General features: G+C 45.9%; 1 protein-coding gene and 1 pseudogene across 7 annotated transcripts in view; one reads left to right on the top strand and one right to left on the bottom strand.

Moving 5' to 3' along the window:
* Positions 1-26,409, bottom strand: part of RBPMS (RNA binding protein, mRNA processing factor) — a 182,432-nt gene that overhangs the window by 149,166 nt on the left and 6,857 nt on the right. The window lies entirely within an intron of this gene.
* LOC112548042 lies at positions 22,545-23,933 on the top strand (annotated as a pseudogene).

Genomic DNA, 26,409 nt, shown 5'->3' with positions numbered 1-26,409 from the left:
GCGGCAGTAAGCGGGGGAGCTCCCACAGATGCTGCCAGCACTGTCGGTGGTGGGGGAGAGGGAGGGGTGGTGACCACCGACCAAGGGTTGGCGACCACCCACAGACACTGCTGGCACATGCACCCCCTACGCACATGCACATGCATTCACGTACACCCCCTACGCGTTGCCCCAGCATGACAAGGCCAGATTTTACCATACCCGCGCACAATTTACTCAGAGAGTAGCTTTGCCATGGTTAGTAACAGAGTAATAGTATGAAGATCAGGCCTATATTCAAGGGAGCACAGAGTGGTATGAAAAAATTAAAAGCTCCCCTGAGAATCCAAATGAATGGTTTAACCGTCACTTATTAAAATGTAAACTTTGCTTTTCTCCTGCAGTTATGGCAATACAGAAAACAAACAGCTTTTTCAGAGAGAAGTGCCAAATAGTAAGACTCTGACAACCTAAAAAATAAGCCAATGGACATGTAAAGGAATCCTAAAGTACAGATCCATAAAACTCAACTTTTCAGACAGGTTAGACTCTCAGCTGCCTAGCAGGTATTGGAGAGGAAAGGTTCTGAGAAGTCCTGTGAAATCAGGCATCACAAAATAATGGCATCTCTGCAGTAATGTCTTGTTTTCTTTGAAAGTTCAAATTCAGGTCAGCCAAGTTTTAAACTGTAAAACTAGATTGCGCTATGAGTCAAGAACAGGAGAGGAGGGAGCATGGATTACAAGTGATCTTTAACAGATCTTTTATCTGATTTCTTTAGTAAAAGGAAACTCCCTAGGACTATAAGAGTTTGGGTCAGGAGGGCACAAGTAGGAACCTTTATGACAGTGATTCTCAATCTGGGCTGCCTCCAGATCATTTAAGGTATCACAAGGTATGAGGCAGGGATTGGCAACACCCAGGATGCACGAGGCCATTTTGCTTGGTACGCCACAGCCAGCCTGGGCTCTGGGCAGCTGCTGCCAGCCACGGAGGCCAGGCTGCTTACAGCAGGTGATGGGGAGGCTGCAAGCCCAGCTGTGAGCAGCCAGGCTGTGTGGCAGGGAGCAGCTGCTCAAAACCTGTGTCGGATATAGCAGGCAGCCAGGAGGCTGGAACCAGTGCACCAGGGTCCAGAGCCCTGGCCCAGCAAAATGGCTTGCAGCAGTTGCACGAGCTCCTCAGGGGGCACGGTGGGGAAGAGGCCTGAAGCAACACAACCCCAGCCCTTTCCCTGCTGTGCTCCCTGAGGTAAGCATGCAGCTGCTGCTGCCACAGCCAGGCCAGGACGCCAGACCCTGGTGCCAGTGTTTGCAGCCTGCTTGCTGTGAGCAGCCTGGGCTCTGTGGCATGGCAGCTGCACGCATGCCTCAGGGAGCACAGCAAGGAAGGGGCTGGGGCTGCATTGCCACAACAAGGATCAGGCCCCTCGTGGCTCCCCTGCCATCTACCCCTGGCATGCCAACATCTTCCAAGTCGAGGTTGTGGGGGTTTTAGACACTCAGCCCAAAATCGTTGCTGACCCCTGGTGTGAACTCCACTGTACCACTGTCGTTCACTCTCCCTCAAGTTGCTCTGTGTGCAGGCCTGCATATGTCTAGGTCATCAAACATGGGCAACCCAGAGGAAGTCACCTCTTCACGTGCTCTAGTTCTAAATGACATAAGATCCAGCAGGAAGTTCATGGAACAAATAATTTCTTCATACAACTGGAACAACCTACTTTTCAACAAAGATTTAAAGAAACAGTTGAATTTGTATCATCCTAATGAGAGATATACATTTTCCAGGAGTCCTTGCGACACTGTGGCCAGAGTATTCACTTCTGTTCCTTCAAGGGTTGCTTGGTCTGTGCACAGCAAACATAAAGGCTAGGGACAGACATTACACAAACTGGTTTAAGTGATTGGAAATTGGTTTAAACCTGTAACAGAACATAAGTTCAGTGCACATAAAACAGGTTCAAAATGGGTGAAACTGGTTTAAGATAAACCTGGTTGAATGTTGTATCAAACTTAACTGATTTGGGTCAAACCAGTTTATGCAAGTCTGTCCCAAACCCCTTCCTGGTTTAAGTTAAACCAGAGTCCCCCAACATCCCAGATGCCTTGCAGCCCTAGGCTGGGCTGTCTGCTTCAGAGAACAGGGCTGGCCCCACCCCTCTGTTCCCTGGCTCCCATGGAGACTGCAGGCACAGCAGGGTATGCCTAGTTTCCCCCTGCCCTCTCCCTCGCTGCTTAAGCAGGGATCCCCTTCCCCCCCTCCCCTCTCCCACAGCACAGACCCCAGCCCCATGGACCCTAGGCACATGGTATGCTAGCTAATGCTGAGATGTGTCTGTCTCCAATTTCACTGGCACAGGCAGTGTCCACTTAGGGCTTTTTGGAGTTAATCAACATGTCAGCTGGTAATGTCCCTCAGTTCCTTCCTTGGAAAAAGCTGTTTAAGAAGAGCTTGAACTAATGAGAGAGGCTTTTGTTTTCTTGATGGGGTGATAAACACTGTTATCAGCCCCCTGTTGGCTCCCTCGCCTGTCAGGTTTGCAGGCAGTATGATGAAGCAGGGAGAGGGAGATTGAAAAGCTCAGTATCATCAACAAATGCATGCACTGAACACTGCCCCCCCACTTTGCCTCAGAGTGCTAGCTGGGGACTGGGGTCTGGCAACATTCCTGCCTCTTGAGCAGTGACCAGGTAAAAACCTAGGCAGGGTGGGGGTTTACACCCCTCCCTAATCAGACCATCCTGCCAAAGTTTGGCCACACCCCCCCTCAGCTCAGCCCTGTCGAAGGGAAGGGAGGGCTGCTCTAGCACCCCCCGGCTTCGAGCCTGGGCCACTGCAGGCATGTGCCGACATTTCCTCAATCCAGAAGGAATGTCTTTACAGTTGCAAACTGATTCAACCTAGACTAACCTGAAAAGATTGAATCAATTCAGGCTCAGGCTTTCTGAATGTCTGTCCCTAGCCATTATGCTGCCAGACTGGAATAATGGTAAACTGCTCATTTTACACTGCCAAAGGTAGCTGCAGAGTGCTATCCTGTGGCAGATCAGGGCATATACATCGAGTTGGAAGTGTGTTCTGCAAATCACATACAAATTATTTAAAGTCAAAACTAAATGACGACATTAGAAATTGCATTGATTTATTCATTTTGATCCAAACAACAAAAAAGGATGTTGGTGTTTTGACACGAAAGAGAAGAAAACTAGAATCCCTATATTGCTACAATAATCATTCAAACATTTTGTGGTGGAGAGAACTTTGCCTCTTGTGGTGGAGAGAACATTTGGCCTCTCATATTAAGGCTGATAGATGGACAACAGGAAATATATTCTTTACTCTATTTCTGCATCGCACAGCTCCCCCAGCACACATTAAAAACCAGAAAAGCAATTTGAATAAATCTTCCTAAAACAATATGTTGTAAATCCACTTTGTTAGAATACATCTAGGTATGGGGACCAAGCATGTGAAAAAATTAGGTGAGGACAGTACAGAAATAGTTTCCTCAGAACAATGCCTGATAGACTATGCAGACATTCTTTTGCTAAATATTAAAAAAGGCCATTGATTCTATATGTGGAAGAAGTGTAAGAAGTTCACAGAGGAAGGTCAAAGCTCAAGAGCCACATTTTAAAAAAAATCTAATAAATGACTAAAGTCTGACACATCCAGCACTCAGAGCAGTGCCTATTTAACTTGGGGTTGAGCTGGATGTCAGGGAATGCAAGTGACTAATCAGCAGGGGCGCTTCTATGTTCCACAGTGCTTAATCCTCATTAATTTAAAGAGGATTAAAATGTTTAAACTTGTTTATTTTGGTGCATCATGTTTGTGTTTGGACGCACAGGGCTTTCAAACAAATTACACCCAGTGTGCAATTCCCCGTAAATTCCAGAAGGGGGAGCCAAATACCAATCTACCCCGGTGCTGTTTTTCCTAATCAATTACAGCAGGAGGCGCATGTTCACCACTAAACCAGTAAGTAATACCCCAGTATTACTAATTAGAGCTGTGCAAAATGGCACTGTTTCGTTTTGACTTACGCTTCAACGGGGCAGTGTTTTGTTCAGAGTTTCATTTTGTTTTGAAGCACTGTTCCATTCCGTTTCGTCAAAACTGTTTCGCTGTTTCGACGCTGTTTTGACGTTTCACCCATAAGCTATAATGGGGAAGCACGAAACTGCCTATAACTTTGTCAGTTCTTGGCAGATTTGGATGAAAACAGGAGGGATGGTAGCCCCTTGTGCTCCCTCTTACTGTATCCTAGTAAGCACAGTGAAAAAAAATGATATACCCAATGAGATGAGGGTAAAAGTTCTGACGCATCAAGTCGTTGGTGACAAAAACCGTCATCAAGCTAGGCTTCCAAATAGTTTCAATTCTGCAATCAGAGAGAGAGAATTCTGCCATATTGGTCTTGTGTTAATGTAGGACCAGACAAAGTCTTGAAAATCCTCAGTACAGAATGCTTATGTTTATAAATATGTCCAAATAAGCCAGTACCAGGTAAATGCTTTTGTAAGGATAGCAAAAAGAGTCTGCTTCTCTAGTTGCAGCAAGAACAAACTTGGCTCTGCCAGCTTAAGAAGCAATTGCATGCAAAGCCACAGTGGTCTTCTATGATATATTGACCATTGTGAAAGAACCTAAATATTCTAGGTTTAGAAGCATGAGCTGCTGATTTATATTTAATATTTGAAGAAGCATGTCTATTATGTTAGATATATTTGCCATACAAAAAGGAAATGTTTCCTATGAAAGTGAAGCAAGGGAATGTGGTCAGATGGCAAAAGAAATTAACACTACCTATGTACTCCAGCAGTATTTTTTAGATGTGCAAATTTGCTACAGGATTGCGGTATGAACAATCAGAATGTCCCCACCATATCTGTGTTTTGTTTTCTATTTATTTTATGGTTTTTTTCTATATGTAAATTGAAGGTGAGATAGAAGTTCTATATGATGGACATGAGGCATCTTGCTCAGTACAAAAAAAAAGTCAAGGCAGTTCTCCCCACAAAATACCCTCCCCCCACAGAAACATGGGTGCGTGATGGACAGGACTATGTCTCAATAGCTAACATAATAGCACCTCTTAAAGGGGTGCTCACTTAGCCTCAGTTCTGTGGGACTGAGAGGCTAGGGGAAGACAGGCACAGACACAAGTGTGTGTGATCAAGTTTGGGAACATTAGGGGACATTAAACAGCCATCCAAATGGACAATGGGGCCCTATTTGGCCCATGCTCAACCTATCACCATGTCTTTGTTGGTAAATGGGATGCTTCATCATCACATTGCCTCTTCTGAGACACAGGTGATACCCTTTACAGTTATGAGTTTGTGGGATTTTCCAAACTGTTCATTCAAGGCACGTGTATATAACCGACCCATAATTTTTGCCAGTAACCTTTCATGTATCAGTTACTGTTGGCCTTGAACAGCTTCCCGATGTCTCAGAAAAACAAGTCCAGTGGTATGTAGGTGATGGAGCTGATACATCCATCACCTGGGGCCCCAACTAGACCTGGGAAGAACTGAAGGACTTAAACGACATTTGGTCAGAGCCAAAGATCAGAGACCAGCTGGAAAGTAGGAGGAATAAGCCCATGTATGCTGTCATTTCAAAAGAAATGAAGATGCGAGGGCACAACCAGTACTGGATCCAGTGCCAGAGCAAGATCCTGAGATGTGTGTTTGTTTCATCATGAAGCACATGTGTTTCATCATGCCAAGGATGAAAACTTTCGTTCTGGGGCAGGGCACACAACTGCTGTCCATCATTCTCTTCAAGGATATGGGTGAGGCTACCTGTCTCCAGTCATTTAGGACTGGTATTGTGCTGGAGGGCACACCAACAGAAGCACAATACAGAACCAGACCAGATCCCTGGGTGGTGGCAGCGGTTACCCCAGGCTTGTGGAGCCCAACCTCTCTGGTCTGGTCAGTTGAGTCTTTGTTGCTCAAGTTAAAATATTATAGCTATTCCATGTAATAATCAGAAACAATCAGAGTAATCATAATCTTTAGAAAGAAACTGTCAAAAACGTCCGTGAAGCATGCAGCATGTGTATGTGTCACAATTCTAGGCAGGCCTGCCTGCCTCCATGTGTGCTCTGCCCATCAAGGCTGTGTGGTTAGTGCCTCCCTCCGTTGGGTTACAATACCATAGCTATTCCAACCAAATTGTACATAAGCTATGAAGTTATGCAAATATCAGTGTAGAACAATGTTTGCATTTAAAGGAATGTTACTTAATAGGCATGTCACATAATAATGGTTGCACTACTTAGGTGAGGGGCTTCCTTCCTTGTGTGCGTGCCACAAAGAATGGGGTCCCTGCCTGCTTGGTCTGAGCATCCAGGGGGGTGGGCGACTGCTCTCTTTCCTAATAATCCTTAGAAATAATGGATAGACTATATAAATAATCACAGTAATCATAATCTTTAGAAAATTGCCAATGTCGAACAGGCGCAAGCTGGTCCCTTAAATATATAAAAAGCAAACATATGAAGAGTCTGGTTCTAGTTGAGGTCTAACCTTTTCATACATTTTGATCAAGTGACTATTGCTATAAATAAGCATTCACAAAGCATATAAACACACACACAAGCAAACAAAGCATTCAAACACAAAAACCCACAAAACAAACACACAAAACACAAACATAAAAACACAAGAACTACTAGCAGTGTGAAAGTGCTTTGAAAAAAATGACTATTAGTTGATCAGAATGTATGAAATAGAAACACAAAAACACAAACAAACACAGAAAAATACAACACAACACTGCATAAAAATACTGGTGACTCTTGAAATTCAAAAACTGACTATCACAGATCCCAAACATTTAGCACTTGACTATACATTTTAAATCTTAAATGACAAAAATAAGACTTTGTTGCTTAAGTTAAAATATTATAATTACTCCATGCTAGTTGTGACTAAGCTATAAGTTATGCAAAGGTCAATCTAGAACAATATTTGCATTTAAAGAAATGTTAGTTATCTGCAGGGATCCGAGTTTTCCATTTCCCACGGAAAAACAGAGAAAAACCACAGATTTCCCTATTTTATCAGAGAAACCTGTGGATTTCCTGCTTTCGCAAAGAGCTCTGCAGGTGGCTGAGTTGAAGCCTGCAAGAGCTGATTGCAAAAAGGGTGGGAAACCTCCAGCCCTGCCAGGAGGGGGAGGAGGAAGGGTGGGGCCTGAAGCTCTCAGTCAGCCACAGCTTGACTCTGGCTCACTCATTGCTCTTGGAGCCTAAGGTAAATGGGGCTTGCAGAGGCCTTGAGGGCCCCCTCTGGCAGGGCTGGGGGGTTGTGGATCATGGCACCAGTGGGGAAGAGAGATGGTGGGTTAGAAATGTGGGGCACCAGCATGGCCTGGGAGGGTGGAAGACTGTGGGTTGGGAGTGAGGGGCACTGGCAGGGGTAGGGCACCAGCATATCAGGGCTGCTCAGGACTGCAAGGGGGGGGGGGGGGGAGCAGCCACAGCTGGACCCGCATCCTGGTGAGTGAAGGTGGCAGGGGGATCTCTAATTTTTCATGGAAAAATACCAAAATCAAACACCAAAATATATAGGTATTTAGTAGGGTTGCCAAATGATTAAAAAACGTGATTGTGATTAGTTGCACGGTTAAAAAAAATAGTAACAATTAACTGCAATTTCAAATCGCACAGCTAAAAGCTCAAAATTCTGCACTTTGTATGGTTGCGGGGTGGGTATGGAATGTGTGGGGGGCCGGAATTTGTGAAGGTGTGGGGGGCTGTGGGGTTTGGACCCTGGGGAGTGGGGGTCCCCACACACCCTGGCAGAATGCGGGGGTACTGTGGGTCAGGAGTGAGGGGCAGCAGCAGGTCTGGGGCGGGGTGCAGGTAATGACTTGGGAACGAAGGGCAGACACACAGACACACAAAGAGACAGACACACACAAGCAGCGCCATGCCAGTAAGTCTGTGGAGGGGAAGGGATGACGAGGGCAGATAGAGGCCCCCACAGTGAGAGAGGGAGTGGGGCAGGGGCAGGCACTGGGGTGAATGGGACCTGGGGCCAGGGTGGGTCATGGGATAGAGCTGCAGGCAGCTTGTCCAGGGGTGCAGGGTGGGGCAGCTCTCCACCACTGCATGCACCCCCAGAGGAGGCATGGTGGGGGGCACGTGCGCTCTGGATTTCTGAGTGGGGCAGAATTGGGCTGCCCGCTGAGGACTGGGGCTCTGTGCCCCGATGCTTTTACCCTGGGAGTCGTGCAACGCCATGTTGTGCCTCCCGCTGTCAGGCAGGCAGAGGATGCGCAGCGCAGCCAGCACGCGGCTCCTGGGCCAAAGGCAGCAGGGTGCAGAGTCCCAGCCTGAAGTGGGCAATCTTCCTCCACCCTGTGCAGAAATCTGTGGGGCACATGCCCCCCATGCCTCCTCCAGGGGTGTGCACAGCACCAGGGAGCCACCCCCATGCCTGTAGATGAGCCTCCCACAGCTCCGTCCCATGACCTACCATGGCCCCGGGGCCTCAATCACCCCAGAGTCTGCCCCTGCCCCCGCCCCACTTCCCCTCCCACCATGAGGGCCTCAATCCACCCCCTCCACTCCTTCCCTCTCCCCCCGCCTATCCACAGACATACCAACGTGGCACTGCTCTACAGGCAGCGTGCAGGCTGCAGCTGCTCATGTGTGTCTGTGTCTGTGAAGCACCCCCCCACCCCACTGCAACTGCCTGGAGCCCGTGTCCAGGCTGCCCTTCAGTCCCCTGCACTGCCACCATTGTTCTGATGGGCAGCCCAGAGGCAGAGGCATGGAGCAGGGTCCAAAACCATGCGTGTGATTAATGCATTAAAAAATTAACGCAAGACCCAATTAACACGTTAATCATGACAGTTAACTGCAATGAATTGACAGCTCGAATATTTACAATTCACTTTATTATAATAATTGAGGCACTGGTAGGCTTCCGAATTGCTTTAAAATTGTAAATATACCATAAAACATTGCATTACATTGATACTATATACATAGCAGTTGTTTCATTTTAATTGCAGAAAAATGTGGATCTGAGGTTAAATCAGATAATCTGGGATTTTTTTCCTTTTAAATCAGAGAATTTGCAATTTTTAAACAGAGAAAACCAGGATCCCTGCTAATCGGTGCTCCCTAATCAGACATTTGCTGACTCTATGAAACAAACCAAGAACACCGGAAGTTGCATCTCACAGAACAAGATTTTGTCTACACCAGTCAAAGTTATTTCTTAGAGGCTTAAAAAAAGCAATGATATCAGAAAGTCAGCTAGCCAGCTGCATCATTCAAACGAATGTCAGACACCACATTATTATAGAGATGAAGAAATAGAAAATTATGACAGTAAAAAAACCAAAACACCACTAGCTCCCCCTATGTGTTGGGATTTCCTCAATTCCTAGATTATAAAACCATTGTGGATCCTTGTGAGGACCATTGTGATCCTTGGGCCTGACCTGCTGCATAACATAGGCCAGAAAATTACCCTGAAGTAACTGTTGTTTTAAAGTGTCAAGTAAAAAAACCATGACATTATGCTAATGCGTAGTAAAACAGTCTACTGCGCATTAAGCATCACTAAAAAAAAGCATGAAAATGTGCTACTGTGCAGCAGCACACCCTAATGCAAATGAATTTAGTACCGCGCACTGGAGGTACCAACTTTAATGCACATTAGAAAAGGTGCATTAATGCACATGTAGATGCACCCCCTGACTGCTAAAAAAAAAAAATCGCATCTCATGCCTACTCTTTAATTTGTCTGGCTTCATCTTCCAAACACTGCATCTGGTAGTATCTATGGTTGCTAGATTGAATGATCATGTCTTACCAAACTTCTGCTTCCATCTAGATATTTACAGACTGTGATCAAACTACTCTTACACTTGCTTTGTAACCCTACACAAATACAGATGTAATCTCATGCTGCAAGACAGGTTTTCCAGTAAATTGTTATTCTCATGGCTATTTCTGAACCCTCCCGTTTATCACCATCCTTTGGAACTGCAGACACCAAACTGGACCCACACCTACAGCCATAGTCGTCCCAGCCCCAAACAGAGAGGCAACAACCTCCTGGCTCCCACTCAACATTGTCCAGTTTAAACAGCCAAGGATAGTATCAACCTGCTTGGCTACCTCCTGGGTGCTCATGTTCAACTGACTGCCCACCAGGACCCCCCATTCTTTTTCTGAGCCACCACCACATAAGTAAGGCTTAAAAAATTATAAAATTGGTATATTTATTTGAGGGCCAGAAGTCACAGAATGGACCAAACATTAATAAACAAAGACAAATACATGATCTTGCTGTGGCAGGCAAGGTTCTTTGGGTAGATGTGATATCTTTTATTAGACCAACTGAGTAATTGAAAAAAAATGTCCTTTGCAAGCTTTCAGGCACAAGCACCCTTCTTCAGGCATAGGGAGACTTTGCTGTTCTGAGATCTCCAAGGAAATCTTGCTGAGATCACAGCAAGATCTCCAAGGATCTTGCTGTGGACAGTCAAGAGGCTGTGGACAGATCTGACCTTTAACCATTGTAAAAGGGAAGTGGGAGCTGCTACATGGGAGCGCTCATCAGGTCTCATGATGTTTACACCTTTTACATCTGCATGCTCCTGCAGTGATACAAGTGAGATCAATTGCACTAACTTTGACCAGGGTTAAAGTCACAATGATCTTCTACACTTATGTTGCTATGGGAACACAGGATAGGAAGGGGCCTCCTTGTCCCCTTAAGTCTAGTGTCCTGCATTTCCAGATGCTCATTAACTGAAGCAATCCCCAAAAATCACCGCTAATGCTACAAAGAACAATTATATCATTACAACTTATACTGGGATAGTTGGAAACTGATAGATTTGTTACCTTGAGTGACACTGGGCAGAAAAGACCAAAAGGCTCACCTAATCTGACTATTTGCATAGTGAAAGTCAGAGAATATCACCCAGCTATTTCAGCAGTCAGCCTCTAATTTGTAGTAGAGCTGCAGCTAGGTGTGTGAATCCCCTTGCCAGATAAGCACCACAGCATGGCCACTATAATGATTAAGAATACTGGAAATGGATTAAGAGACCTGTGGCTCTAGTGTTTTAAACACACAGCAGGATTACAGACTCCAGAAAGAAGGCAAAGTACAGAATCCAGACTACCCCGTGTGCGGGCTGGGAGCGACTCGAGCCCTTTTCCGTGCTGCACGCAGGCTGTGGCCAGCAGCCCGGGCACGCCGGGTCGGAGAGGGAAGGCCGTCGAGCTGGAATTAGGCACAAACGCGTAGCGGTAGTTTTAAAGATTGCTTACTTACACCGAGATGGCAGTGGTGCAGGCTGGAAAACTTGCTTGAGTTGTGGTTACAGACAGACAACAAAACAAAAACTCGAACCTGCAGGGCACGAGGGTACGTCGCAAGGGGTTTTCAGCGACGGGAAGATGTAAACACGAGGGTACATTGCAAGGGTTTTCGGCGACGGGAAGATAAACCTGCAGGACTCAAACCCGGGTAGAAGAGCTCTGAAGTCGTCCGGCAAGGACTCACACGAAGTTTGCTAGGCTCCGCGGGTCCGGTTCTTTTGCGCGCGGGAAGGGATACGTCTGGACTGCGATCGACAACAGGGAGAGGCTAGAGGTTGATCAGACCTCTGTTGCCTGCTTGAAATGTGTTGGGTCCGCAAGGATCCACAGCGCTTAGAGACCTTCACACAGCGTGAAGTCCCCCCCCCCCGGTGTTAGTGGAGTCCTCCAACTTGGGCGGAAACCACTCAAGCCTTTTATACGGCTAGCAAGCCAATCACTAGCTGCCACGTGTGAATAATTTAGAACTGGCCAATAATGGGGCTCGAATTAGCGTACAAATGGCGGGAACTCTTTGCAATGAGCATTTCTGTGCTGCAACAAAGAAATGCACCCTGCAAAGAAAGCTTCAAATTGGCGGGAAATTCTCCCTTGCACCGGGGTTCTCTTTTGCAGCAGAAAACTCCACTGTGCAAAGAAGCTATAATTTAGCGGGAACAATTTAGCAGTGCCGAAGCGCACAAAAACAAAAATCATACCCTTTGAGTTGTGACACCCCATACCTCTGAACCCGAGTGCTTGGTTATGGCAAAACCACACAAAAGTTAACCACCATACCATGATACTGGCAAACTTTGAACTCCACTCATCAGCAAAATGAACAGTATGGCTGCATCATATAAAATGTAACATGAAAACTTACACAAAAGCATTAAACTGACCCACATGTTCAACTGACATTTAGGGCACATTTGTCTTTAGACACTGCATGTGATGGACTTTACAGATAAATACAGTTAAGACCAAGACCCTAGGTGCAAACTTGAATGAAAATTCTTTACCCCATATATTTTTGAAAAATGAATAAATCACTGACAGTGTTTCTAGATCAGTGGTTTTCAACTGGGGGGGCTAGGGATAGAAGTTACATATAAACCAGTTTAAGTAATCAGAAACTGGTTTAAACTTGTAACAGAACAGAAGCTTAGTGCACATAAACCAGTTTCAAAATGGCTGAAACCAATTTAAGATAAACCTGGTTGAATGTAATATCAGACTTAACTGATTTGGATCAAACCAGTTTATGAAACTTCTGTCCCAGATCCCAGTCCCCCAGCATCCCAGCAGGCTGTGCTGTCTGCTCCAGGAGTAGGAGCAGGGCTGCCCCCTCCCCCCTGGAGCAATAAGGTCAGGTTGACAAGGAGGTGAGGGGGGCAAACATGGCTGGGGATGCAGCCCAGTCTACTGTGGGGGGGGGAAGGGACTGGCGCAGGGTCTGGGGTCACAGACGGGGGTTAAACACCCCTTCCACCATTCAAATTTACTGCTAGCTGCAACTGTGGACTACAAATCCCAGAGGCACCTGGAAGCAAGAAGAAGAAGTGATGACCAGCCCTGCAGAGTCAGGCTGCTGTAATTCCGGACTGCAAATCCCAAAGACCTTGGGGGCAGCAGGAAGAGGAAGTGAACACACAGCCGGAGAGCTGTGCTCTAGTGCCCCCCATCTTCTGGCCTGAGTCACTGCAGGCACATGGCTGCATTTCCTGAATCAAAGGTACATGTCTGTTCAGGTCTGTTTCAATTTAATCTGTGTAGTTTAGACTGACCTGCAAAGACTGAATTGATTCAGCCTTGGGCTTTTTGACTGTCTGTACTTAGCCTGGGAGGCAGACAGGTAAAATGTGTAGAGGCTACAGGAAGTGGCTGCAGGATGGGGTCCCCCTCCCCCAGCCACTTCCTAATCCAACTTCATAGGTGCTTCCTGGAACCAGAGGTACATGGGGCAGTTCCACCTGGTGGTATCAGCAGTAGCATCCCAACAGCCTGAAGAGACAACCAGCTGAGAACCATGGTACTACAGCATACATCAGCAATCCAGTACTTTAGATTCCCTCCCCTCCCTTTTTTAGCAAATAAAATAGCATCACTAGAGTGGCACTATTACTTGACTCAACAAATGACTTTTCTGTTTCTCCCAGAACAGAGTCCTGGCCTTGTTACCATTATTACTCTCTATGATGTATGTGCAGTTTACTGAACACACGTCCTCCCCTTCATGAGATTTTTTTTACTCCCCATAAAAGCACCTCATTGATTCTTTTATTAGTCTCTCTTCCCTCCTTAAAATATTTTTTCATTTGTTTTCTGAGATTAGCTTGTTATCCATTAAATATGGATATTCTGATTTTTTCCATAATTTTAAGAAATATTCTCTGGTTTCCTGACCTTGTAATTATAGATAATCTTTTAGGAAAATATTTAAAAATTCAGAACATACATCTCGTTTTTTTCAAAAATGGTCACCAATTCTTCTTAGTGCCCAAACAGCTGAGACACCTTGAGCTTTGCAATGTTACACTCTATTTTTTCTGATATCAGTGGACTTGTAGCTATGATTTGGTTTACATAAAAAATGATGGTTCTCAACCTAGGTTACCATTTACTCCAGAAAAGTTATGGATCTTTGCCTCTAAAAAGGCTGAGAAACACTAGTGTAGCCACTGGTGTAATCAGGAAAAATTAAACATTGTAATTAAAAGCAAGGGACAGGTGAAGTACTTGGATTATTCACTCCTACAAGGTTTACTAAAATTTTATCTCTGAATTGTTAAGCTTGCACCTCCACACCTTATACCACCTGTATGCACAATACAGATACATACACACAGATGAACCTCTTTTTTGCACGCATCATAGAAAATTAGGGTTGGAAGGGACCTCAGAAGGCCACATATCTTTGTAGAACCTTAGTGGTAGAAATGGATTTAGCAAATTAGGTGGTTTGAATTTTTTTCAGTCCTATTTCTTGGTATTCAAAAATTGTTAAACAATTTGAAAATCTTAATTACCTAAAATCCATATAATTTAAACAATTTAAATTAGGCAAAGCTTTTCCTTTAGTTCTTAAAAGCTTTTCCCAAATCTAAGAGGCATATATTGAATTTTAGGAAGACTGGGGCAAAATTAGGCCATTAAGTTAAAATAAAGCCTGGAAGAGAACTTTTGTTTGCCACCCTAACTAGTACAGTGTTAGAGGCTGTTCCAGAGAAATGTCCTAGTATCGACACCATCCACAACAAAACTCTAGAAAGACTGTTATAGCCCAATGGAGCGTAGAACATAACCAGAGATTGGTCAGTTGGCACACACAACGACAAGGTATTTAAAATCAAGTTTGCAAACAATGTTAAAACATTGGTTCCAAATTCAGTCTAAACCTAGCGTGGCCTTCTGCACAGCAGTCGGCCATGCAATTCTTGTACTGACTTGTAGCTCTAAATGGAAACCCTTCAACTGCAGTCCTTGTAGCATAGTCCTTGCAAACACAGCCCCATCCAAGCCCAAGCTAATGGACTGTGCTTCAGCCCTGAGACCCAGACTCAGCTCCTGACATCTGAAGCCCTCTACTGCCTAACTTGGGCTCTTGTGTTGGCATGATATAAGGTAACACTTCTGCTAAATTCTGAGTAACCACACCTATACTGGATGGCAGACTGATTCAAGATGTTCTGTCTTTATATAAAGTAGTGGTTCTGAACATTTTTAGACTCAAGGATGCCTCAGAAAATGCTAGTGCTTAGCTTTCATTTGTTTTTTTGACTACAGAAAAATAATAGACCAATTTTTCTGTTTCAGAGAACTCAGACAAACCACAACTGCTCAGAATGTTTTTTAACACTAAGGGTTCCTATTTGAAATCTCTGGGTTTAGCTTTTGAATCTTGTCTGCATGCCTAACAGTGCTGTAGCACCCTGGTTGAGAATCCCTGATGTAGAGGACTGAATACACATACATTCATGGATATTCTCTGCTTTTTCTTAATATAGCTTAATATTTTATTAGCTCTTGAACTGACTGGGAATATTCTGTCAGAATCCTTTTCTGATACAAAATGAACTTTCTTCAAAACTGAAATTTTTGGCCCAACACCATTTTAAATATTAGTTACCTATAGAATACTGCCTTAGATTACATTGTGGAAGATAAGTTTCTCTCTCCAAATGCATTTACTCTACATACTGCATCACAGAAGGCATATGACTCTGAATATATAATGGGTAGGGACCTACTCAGTTCATGTTGTTGTGAATTTTGTGGAAACCGCAAAAAATCAGGCATTGCCTGCAAAATCAGTGAAATAAAAATGTACTAAAAATAAAATGCTGGCTTCCTCAGTGGGAGCTGGTGGTCCTCATGGCCGCTGTGGCTTGGCCTCGCAGCCTGCTGGGGGTAGAGCGGGGAGGAGCTGCCAGCACCAAAGGAAGCAGCCAAGATGATGATCACCACTCTAACCCCATCCTTTACCACTGACTGGCTGAGAGAGCTACCTGTCATGTAGTTCCGTCCCTCTCCACCAACCAGGAGTGAGGGGCAGGGTTGCATGATGAACAGCCTTCTCGGCAATCAGCAGCAAGGGGCAGGGCCAACAGGGTTCCTCAAGAGGCGGTGTGTGGGAAAGGGGGGAGCTACCATGATAAGCTCATAAAAATGGTGGCCAGCCCCATAATCAACCCATTAAATCAACCACCTGCCTCCTTGATTTCAGCAGGTCCCTAATATTGAAAGATGTAGTTTGACCAGAGACTAACCATAAGAGAGAATGGGTGTGAGAGCTATAATTCCCAGAAAACAACAAAGAAGTATCAAAATGTGGTTCAAAACCTCAACACAATTGTACTTAGGGAATGTCGGGGCATGAACAGACCTGCATTTGAAATGCTCCGAATCCCAGAATGCTTCAAATTCAGCACACTTCACCACCGTGCACCTGCCTCAGGAGCAATTCAAATAGCTGCAAAGGATGCAGCAGTGGTGCTCTCCAGCCAGGGGCTGTCTGGCCTGCTCTCCCCTGTCTTTACCATGGGGCAGAGGAGGAAGCAGCACACTGTGGGATGCCAGGGGACTACTGGAGGATGCAGGTTTTCAAGAAGCAATTCAAAATGAAGCACCGCAAAAACACTTCTCTTCCTCCGGGCTTATTTTTGAAGTGCTGCTTCAGACATGAATATCTGGATCCTCACTGTCTGGAGCATTTCAAAGGCACTTGGCGCACTTCAGACAGCCCATCTGTCCATGCAGATGTGTCGTTTCAATGAGAGGGAATATGAAATAGTCTATGCCAATAAATTTTGCTTTGACATCAATTTTTTTCATAATTTCCATTCCATGGGAAATTTCAACATTTCAACTATTCAATTTTGGAACAATAAACAGATGTTAAATTTCAGAATTTTTTCACAGAATGGAAATGAGCTCTTCAGAAAGCTGCTGCCAGTGGCACAAATATCTCTACTGAGCTGTTTCAATAAGGCCTCAATGGTTCTGCAGAAGAACAGCTCATGTAGCAGCTCTCTGCATGTACATACTGGGCAAGTTTACACATTCACTTTATTTTACTGCACATTAAAGTGTCAAGTAGAAAACCATGACATTATGTTAATGCACAGTAAAATAATCTACTGTGCATTAAGCATCACTAAGAAAATGTGTAAATGCACTACTGCACAGTAACGCAACCTAATGCGAATTAATTTAGTACCTCACATTGGAGGTACAAAGTTTAATGTACAATAGAAAAGGCACATTAATGCACATGTAGACGCATCTGCAGAGCAAGATGCTTCTTTTCCATGTGTTTTGCTGGACCTTGTATTTTTGTGCACAAAATGTAATTTATAATTGTATTACCTGGGTCATGAAACTGGCTAGAGTCTTTTAGAATTCTCCATAGCATCTTACCCTTTCTCCTTCAATTTCTCAATCTACCTCTGATTTTTTCCACAGCAACTTTTTCTTCAGAGCTCTACCAGCCCCTGTGGAAATCCTGCAAGGCTCCATTCTTCCTCTCTCTCGATATTTTGTTCTTCCAGTCCTCTCTGGACACTTTCTAGTCCTAGCCCTTCTCCCTTTACCCAACCCCTCCTCTCATCTTGTCTTGCCATATTTTCTCTTGAACATCTTACCAATCAGTTTATGCTCCTCATGGCTGTTGTAGAACTGATTATCCCTCCTAGATCCCGCTACTCCCTGCCCAGTAGATGGTGTCTTCTAAGTTTTAATATCTGTAACTTAAGAAAAATGCCACCAACTCCCCTCAATTATGCTCTCTTGTATATTTGGAATGATATCTGCCCATCTTAATGACAGGTTTTCACTGTTGCCTGGTTTCAGTAACCCGTGCAGGATCAATGCAGCTCAGAGACAGAACAAAGTCTATTCTGGTTCCCATATCTGTGGGACTCCTAAGCCACTTATAGTTGCCAAGCAAAATTCTGCCTGAGTACACCAACAGAGATGCAACATAGTACTGAGAGCACAGGGCAACCCAGAGAATCACTGCTATTGCTATCTGGTCTTCAGATCTCAGAAAGAAACAACACACCTGAACAATACACCTGCTGCTTATAAACTGAGCAGATTCAATCTGGAGTCACTGAGGGTCTCCAGTAAGGGCAGGCAAAATATGGCCCACGGGCCGGATCCAGCCTGGCAGACCATTCTAATTGGCTTGTGGAGCCCCTCCAAAAACAGCTATTACTGGCTTGCAGCTGGCCCTCTGAAAGCCAGCGGGAAGTGTGAGCTTTCAGAGATCGCATGCCACTGGACTGGGAGGGCTCTGTGCCTCCACCTCCATGGGGCCCCCAGCACTCCAGCTGGGAGCTTCATGTGGAGGCACCGAGAGCGATGGCAGGTGACTGGACAGCTGGTAAGTGGGGAAGGGAGCTCCTTCCTGCACTTCTGGGAGCCACATGTGGTAGCAGGGAGCCTGCCCGGCTCAATAGCGAGTGAGGGTGTGGGAGGGTGGGGTGTAGGCGGGGGTGAGAGGGTTTGCAAGTGAGTATGGGGCCCCTGCCCCGCATGGCGCATAGCCCCCACTGCTGCTGGAAGCAGCAGCAGTAGGTGGTAAGCCCTTGTGGTGTTCATGGACTGTGGGCAGGCAGAGCCCCCAGGTGGTGTGAGGCTCTGGCTGAGTTCCAGTGGCTGCATGTGGCAGCACAGACCTGCCCCAGCCTGCTGGTATGTGCCTTTGGACCAAACTAGGCTGACTCTGTGCCACCACATGGGGCTCTTGGCACTTCAGGAGGGAGCCATGTGCCATCAGGATGGGGTGGGCCGACTCCGTGCCTCCACATGGGGATTCCAGAACTCCAGCAGGGAGCCACATGTGGAGGCACAGAGCCAGCTCAGTCTGGCCTGGTGGCAACCGCTCCTGGCTGCAGTGCCAGAAGCTGCATGTGGTGGAGCCAACCTGGCCAGCCTAATGGTGCATGGAAAGGGAGATGCAGGGAATCGCACACCATCAGGCCAGGTGGGCTTGCTGCCACATGTAACTTCCCGCTGGAGTGCTGGAAGCACAGAACCCGCCCAGCCCAATAGCATGCGACTCCTGCCTGCAGTGCTGCAAGCCCCATGGGCTGGCATGGAACTAGTCTGGTTTACTTTGAAGGCGTGCACCAGTGGGCTGAGCCAGCTCCGCACTGCCACTTGCAGCCCCTGGGACTAAGCTGGAGCTGCATGCTGCCAGGGGGCTCTGCCTGTCACAGCGCATGAATGCCCCGAGGGCCCACTGCCTGCTGCTACTACTGCTGCTGCTGGGGGTAGAGGCTGTGCATCACAGGGGTGAGAGGGTGTGTGGTGGGGGCCCCACATCCCACCCACAAACACTACACCCACACACACTTCCACACCCACACACCCCACAGAATCCCCCCAGCCCCAAATCCCACACCCCCCACATTCCCCCACAAACCCCACACACACAGACTCATACCCATAGACCCCACACCCTTTCACAAACTCACCCCCGCCATCCCACCCCCCAGACAATATATAAGAATAAGACTTTATTTTGAGCTATTATGCAATCACCTCTATATACACTATGCAAACACACATAAATCAGGACAACAATATATTTTTCTTCTTAATATATTTTTAAATAAAATTAAAATGTTATAGTTGATGTTTGATTTTTAGTATATAATTTGTTTGTTTTTTTTAAATGTATACAAACCACTTTTCAGAGACAAGCCTATGAACTGCACTTCATCAACCTCCTAGGTACAGAAACTCATGGACTCAATGTAGACATTGGAATTATGACACACTACAACCTGCCGGACATCTTACTCCCCAGGTACCTCTACTCTTTTCCCTGCTACATCCCCCTCCCCCCCTACCCCAGCCTCTCTCATCCCCTGATGCCTCCATTTCCATTTTCACTGACTGGCTTTCTTGCCTGCATTGCATGCCAGCCTCTGGCTACTTTACTATTCCTTCCATCCAGGAAGAGCACACACACCAACTGCAGGTGCTTCCTCAGCCTGACAAAGGGTTTTCAACCCAAAAACTTGCTACGGTATATTTCTTCAACTATTCAGTTCGTCTACTAAAAGATATCAGATTGACCCAAAGAACCTTATCTGCCTATGTCCTTAGACCAACACGGCTACAACTTACACCACTAGCACCTGTCTCCGGTTAGCTGACCAGAAGGAGGCAGAGCCCTGGGCACATCTAAGCCCCAGGGCTGGGACTAGCAGGGAGAGTTTTCTGGCAGCTGCTGAAGAAGCTCCTGCAGAAAGGGAAAGAAAGGCTCTGTAACAGTTTAGCTGCCTGAGATGCTAGTGCTACTGTGCTGCTTACCTGTCGTTATTTAAAGTGGTGAACCAGACTCGGGCTGTAGGGGAGGAGGAGACCTTAATGGCGCACTCTACCATGTTGTGTAGAGGCCCCAGCACCAGTGAGGGTGCAGCTACAGGGCCATAGAGAGCCCAGCGACAATAGAAGGTAGAGTGAGACCAAGACTTCATTACAGGGATGATACTATCTGGGAGGCATGGAGCATGGTAAAGAGTGGTTGGAGGCCTGCATCTGGCCCATAAGGCTTATGGTGTCCCCTTGAGGCACCTACTTGGAGTGGGTTCCAGCAAGGGGTCCAAGAACCTACAGGGTTTAGTGGGGTCCATTAGGACCGTGACTTGCACCTATCTCCTTGAAACTTGGCAGGCTTCATGGCATCAGCAGGCGCTACCATCCCCACTGTTTTCACCCTGCTCTGCCTTAATACACACACATAACATGAGTATTGCTCTCATCACCTTGAGGTGCAGTTTCCCAGAAACCCCTACACCTATTTCCTTAAAACTTGCCAGGCTTCATGCCCTCAGAAGCGGCTACCATTCCTGCAATATTAATCAGAATTAGACAAGAAATGACAGTTATAGGAATTTTAGTCATTCCCCATTATAGCCTACGTCCAAAACACCATCGAAACTCGAAACAGTTTCAGCCAAAACGAAATGAAACTGTGATTCAAAATGCTGAAATGAATCGCTGTCCTGTTGAAATGCTGAATCCAAAACTGAAACAAGACACAGGCATTTCACACAGCCCTAGTATCTACTTCTTACAGATAAAATACAGCTAAGCTTGCTGCTTACTGTGGCAGTACACTTGCAGTGCCTGCCACTTTAACGGATGAGTCAGGCAGCCAGCAGGTGCTTGATTGCAGCAGCCATTTTAGAACACTGGCTGCCTATATAAACACAGCTGTTTGCTGCTGGCAGCCCAGGCAGAAACATCACTTGGCTGAGTTGTATGGAACATCTGGTAGGTAGGAGCTGGAGGTTCTTGGTCCTGGGTATGACCTAAAACTGCACCCTGCCAGGGATGAGTGGCCTGGTGACGCTCCTGGTGGCACAGGAGTCCCCAGGAAATGCCAGGTCACTTACCTCCCTGGTGAAAAGCAAGGAGGGGTGCCTTAACCCCAGCCCCAATTTTTGGGTGGGTGTTGGAGGCAGTAGTGGGGCCAGGCATGGTTGTGGCCACCTGAGCCTGTGAAGGGGTATAAGACCCTGGGGAGTGAGTTTAGTGGGGCCAGGCATGGCAAATGGAGTGCTACCCAACCCTATGGGGGTGGTTGACCCCCAGGCCCTGTAGGAGGGCGGTATAGTGAGGCCTGAGGGAAGAGGGCAGAGTTGTATGGCCGCGCACGGAGTAGGGTTGAATGGGAGTAGGCCTGAAAGACTGTGTGGGTTGAGTAGGGCTGAAGGGCAGTCCCAAGGATGCACTGAGTAGGGCTGAACTTGGAGTAAGCTTGAAGAGCAGCACAAGGGCTAACACCATGAGTAGTTGACTGGGAAGATGATGAGCAGACCCCAGGGTGGGACATGATGCAGAGGCCCTAGAGGACATGGTAGAAACCCCATGTGAGGGGAGTAGGCCAAGGTACGTCTTTGGACGCCTGAGGCCATAGTTTGGCCTAGAGGCTGAGTAGGTGGCTCAGCCAGAGCGAGAGGGGCGAGGTCTGACCCCAGTAAGTCCTCCACCACTAGGAGGCCAAATATGGGTCAAAAGTAAGACCTGTAGTGAGCACAATAACCTGCTGCTCCAGGGGAGGAGTGAGAGTCCCTGCAAGACCCTGGAGCACCAGTTGTGGTGTGGGTTAAGAACATTATGTGGATGCCATCTGCGAGTCACGGGCTGTGGTGTAGTGCAGGTCGGAGCCACAGATAGCACCCCCTGGCATTGGGGCATGTAATGGGCAGTCTCCTATGTTTTACCATCCATTTATGGGAATAGTAAAGTTGTGGCAGGAAAGACAGGGCAGATTACCCCATAGAGACACGTGGGTGGGCTGGCACAGGACCCAGCCCTGAGAGTTGCCCCCTGTCACACTTGGGTACAAATGCTACCAAGCAAACTTCATCTAAAAGGGTGAAAAGTAAGCAGAATGGCAGCAAGTATGATACATTTCCAAAGCACTACATTAACTACCCCAAACTACTAATACTTAACAAAGACTCCCCCCATTAACCACACTTCAGAAAAGCTTACTTCAATTTTTTCCTAGGGGATTAACTGGTTGACTGCCCATTGCTTAAGAAAAACTGCTTAGGAGTCAAAAAGCTGGAATCCTGTTTACAGGATAAAATCACAGAATCTGCGGCAGTAAAATATTTTACCAGTGTAGCCCTAGAGAAGTACAACTCTGCACTTGGATCTGTCAACACCATACAGATTTTGTAACATGATTCCTTCGCTTCTATTTATTCTCTCTCCTGCAGACAGTGATTCTACAGCACAACAGTCAGCTGGAGAAGCTTCCATCTGTATAGGAATCTCAAGCATGGTTATGATCCAGTACAACTCATTAGAAAGTTATTTCAATTCTCAGGAAGGTGTTCTCACACACGTATGTCATTACCATATTCCTTTGCCTCTTTCTTCTGTCATCTTGGTCACTATGGGAAAAGCCACTTGTGTGTGACCAAAAACATGGAGCTGCCCAGGGTCAGATTAAATAATATTGAGATGGAAGATTCTGCCAATTCTAGTCAAACTGAATAGTACTCCACAGCAAAATAAGTCTCTTAGAAAACAATGAGTCTACCTGAAAAGTAAGGGAGAGAGAATCTGCCCCTGTATGAGCCATGGTTAGGAGTTCTATTGATTTCTACATATGAACAAGTAACCTGGGATGAATTTTAAAAGAAGGGAAAAGTAGGTGGTGGGGGGGAAGCAGCTCTCCCTGAGAATGACCTTTTGCAAATATTTACTGCATCAAAAGATGTTTGATTCACCCAGGGCAAGTCATGCCTGACCAATTTGATTTCCTTCTGCGATGAAATGACTAGCTCTGTAGATGTGGGGAGAGCAGTGATCAGGATATCCCTTGACTTTCGCAAGGATTTCGATGTAGTCTCACAACTAAGGAAGTACAGGTTGGATGAATACCTATAATACAACTTCTGTTTTGCAAGAGGCGTTAATTATTGATAAGGCACGTTCCTGGGCTTTTGGTATTTCTCGTTGAGAACCCCCTGGCAGTAGAGCTGGCAATGTTACATTTTTAATTTGGAGGGGTTTTATCTACCTTATTCCTTATATTAATTGGCACTGGTAGACAGACATGAAGAGCACTATGATATTTGATAAATTAACATAAGCAGGATTATTATGCAGATTCCAAAGAGCCAGTATTTCCTTAAAATAAAACGTAATTAAGTCTCTGCTTGTTCAGCACATTGGAAATAATTAGCTTGTTTCTCAGCTTTTTCTGTTTATGCCTTTGGGGTTTTGTTTTTTTTTACTTGACCTTTTTTCTCTGTGTGTCTTTTCCAGGACAACAGCGGAAGGGTAGAGAATATGTTAAAGTTATGGATTATTGAAGCCCAGGACCTGCCAGCCAAGAAGTCCTTGTGTGAGTTATGCCTGGATGATGTTCTTTACGCATGAACTACCTGTAAACTGAAAACTGACAATGTCTTTTGGGGGGAGCACTTTGAATTTAATAACCTCCTGTCGCTCAATAAAATTACCATGCACTTGTACAAAGAGACCAACAAGAAAAAGAAGAAAGACAAAAGCAACTTTGTCGGGCAGCTTAAGGAAGTACAGGTTGGATGAAAGAACTGTAAGGTGAATAGAAAACTGGCTGGATTGTTGAGCTTGTAATCAATGGCTTGATGTTTTGTTGGTAGCCAATATCAAGTGGACTGCCCCAGAGCTTGGTCCTGGGGCTGGTTTTGTTCAGTATCATAGAAGTAGGGTCGGAAGGGACCTTGTAGATCTTCAAGTCCGACCCCCTGCCTGGGCAGGAGGAAAACTGGAACTGTATCTTCATCAATGACCCGTAAGATGGGATGGAGTACACCCTTAGCAAGTTTGCAGATGACACCAAAGTAGGAGGAGTAGTAAATATGCTGGAGGAGAGGTCTAGGATTGAGACAGACCCAGATAAATTGGAGGACCGCACCCCAAAAAAATCTCATGATGTTCAGTAAGGACAACTGCAAGGTCCTGCACTTAAGACAGAACAATCCCATGCACCATTACAAGCTGGGGACTGACCAAGCTAAGCAGCAGTTGTTCAGAAAAGGACCTGGCAGTTACAGTGGACAATAAGCTAAATATGAGCCAACTGTGTTGCCCTTATTGCAAAGAAGGCTAAAGGCATACTGGGCTGCATTAATAGGAGTGTTGTCAGCAGACTGGCACTGGTGAGGCCACATATGGAGTACCATGTTGAGTTTTGGGCCCCCCCACTACAGAAAGGATGTGGACAAATTGGAGAGTCCAGCGGAGAGCAACAAAATAGTTAGGGGGATTGGGGACATGACTTATGAAAGGCTGAGAGAACTGGACTTAGTTAGTCTCGAGAAGAGAAGACTGAAGGGGGATTTTATAGCAGCCCTCAACTACCTGAAGAGTGGTTTGAAAGAGGATGGAGCTGAGCTGTTCTAAGTGTAACAGATAACAGAACAAGGAACAATGGTCTCAAGTTGCAGCAAGGGAAGCTTAAATTAAACATTAGGAAAAACTCTCTAACTAGGAGGGTAGTCAAGCACTGGAACAGGCTATCCCAAAAGGCTGTGGAATCTCAATCCCTGGAGGTTTTTAAGACCCAACTAGGCAAAGCCTTGGCTAGGATGATATAGTTGGGGGATGGTTCTGTTTTGAGCAGGGGGTTGGACTACATGACCTCTTGAGGTCCCTTCCAGCCCTACATTTTTATGATTCTAAGTTCAGCTACCCATGGGATTTATCCCTTTACTGGTAACTGCCAGTAAAATAAAAACTGACATATGGTCTCAGTGGGCATCAAATAATTCTGAAGGGTCTCTAGAAGATAAGCTGTTCAATGTACACTACAGTTAACATGTTACAGCACTAGGAAAAATACTGTATTCTTCAAGGAAAGAGTTTTAAAATGAATGGAAGTGTGCAATTTGGGAGGAGTGAACAAAGGTAGGGAGATTTAAAGGCAACTGAGCTGAAAGGAAGAGAGAGAGGGAGAGAAAACATTATCCAAGATCCAAAATAAAGTGGGATTCAAAATGTGCTGGCAACACTAGCTGCCACTAGCATAGAACTGCACTCCTGAACTTATCTGTGCAATGTGCCTGCCCCTTAGGGAACTGTATATTCACCACAAGAGTAAAACAATGCACAAGATACATAACATCCTTAAGACTGAAGAAATGCAAAATAGTCGCTTCATCTGCCATAGCGGTCTTCCAGCAGGGTACATTCCATCTCCTGTGGATTAAGACTTACACAAATATTCTTTCCATTAATGGAGGTTTCTCTCATTTTGGTTTAGATTACCAGGCTCAATCTAAGCATGTTGCATGCCCACAAATTCACTGACATAAACAAGACCTCATTCACTAGGGCCCAAATAAGATTTTCAGCCTAGTGTTGCCACATTTCTTGTTACTAGTAACTGAAATTACACACCCCTGATGGTGCCTGACACTCACCTGTGTTCTCTGTTCCTCCAAATTCAAAGCCACATAGCTTGAAGGATAGAAAAGAAATAAGGAATATTTCTCCTTTGGCTAAGTGGGTCCTTGGAAAAAAACCTGTATGGCTTTTTAGCCCTCCTTTCCCACCAAGCCCTGTGTCATGATGGACACAGAACATCTCCATGTGGGACTTGCACACCAGCTCTCTGAAAAGACTTCAGAATGAGTCATTGGGCTCTTCTGAGGAGAGGCTGCCGAATGGAGGAGCAGGCTGTTCTAGCAGTGCATGTGGGGGAAGAAATGCTGCCATAACGAGGAACAGCCATCTTGGTGCTGAAAGGCGCAGGAAGGACAGAGCTTTCAAATACCATATACTCAGGGCACACCGCAGAGAAGACTGTTTGAAGCCCACCACCACATGGGCCTTAGTAGCTCTGTTCTACAGTCCTTTCCCAATCAGAAGGTTGATGGTAGGGAGGCTCGCTCCCTCCAAGAGAGGCAGAAGCAATGGCATGGGACCCTTCTTCTTTGCTAGGGGTCACAGTAAGGGTTTTGTCCTCAGAGAGGCAGAGGTGGCTACCGGGGTACACTCCAGAATTTCCTCCATCAGCAAGCGTGTGTCTGCAGGGGCGCAGGGAATGGACC

This window comes from Alligator sinensis, unplaced genomic scaffold (assembly GCF_000455745.1).
Source record: "Alligator sinensis unplaced genomic scaffold, ASM45574v1 scaffold803_1, whole genome shotgun sequence".
Classification (NCBI taxonomy): domain Eukaryota; kingdom Metazoa; phylum Chordata; order Crocodylia; family Alligatoridae; genus Alligator; species Alligator sinensis.
Note: the sequence above shows the minus strand (reverse complement) of the source record. Positions and strands in the feature narration are given on the sequence as shown.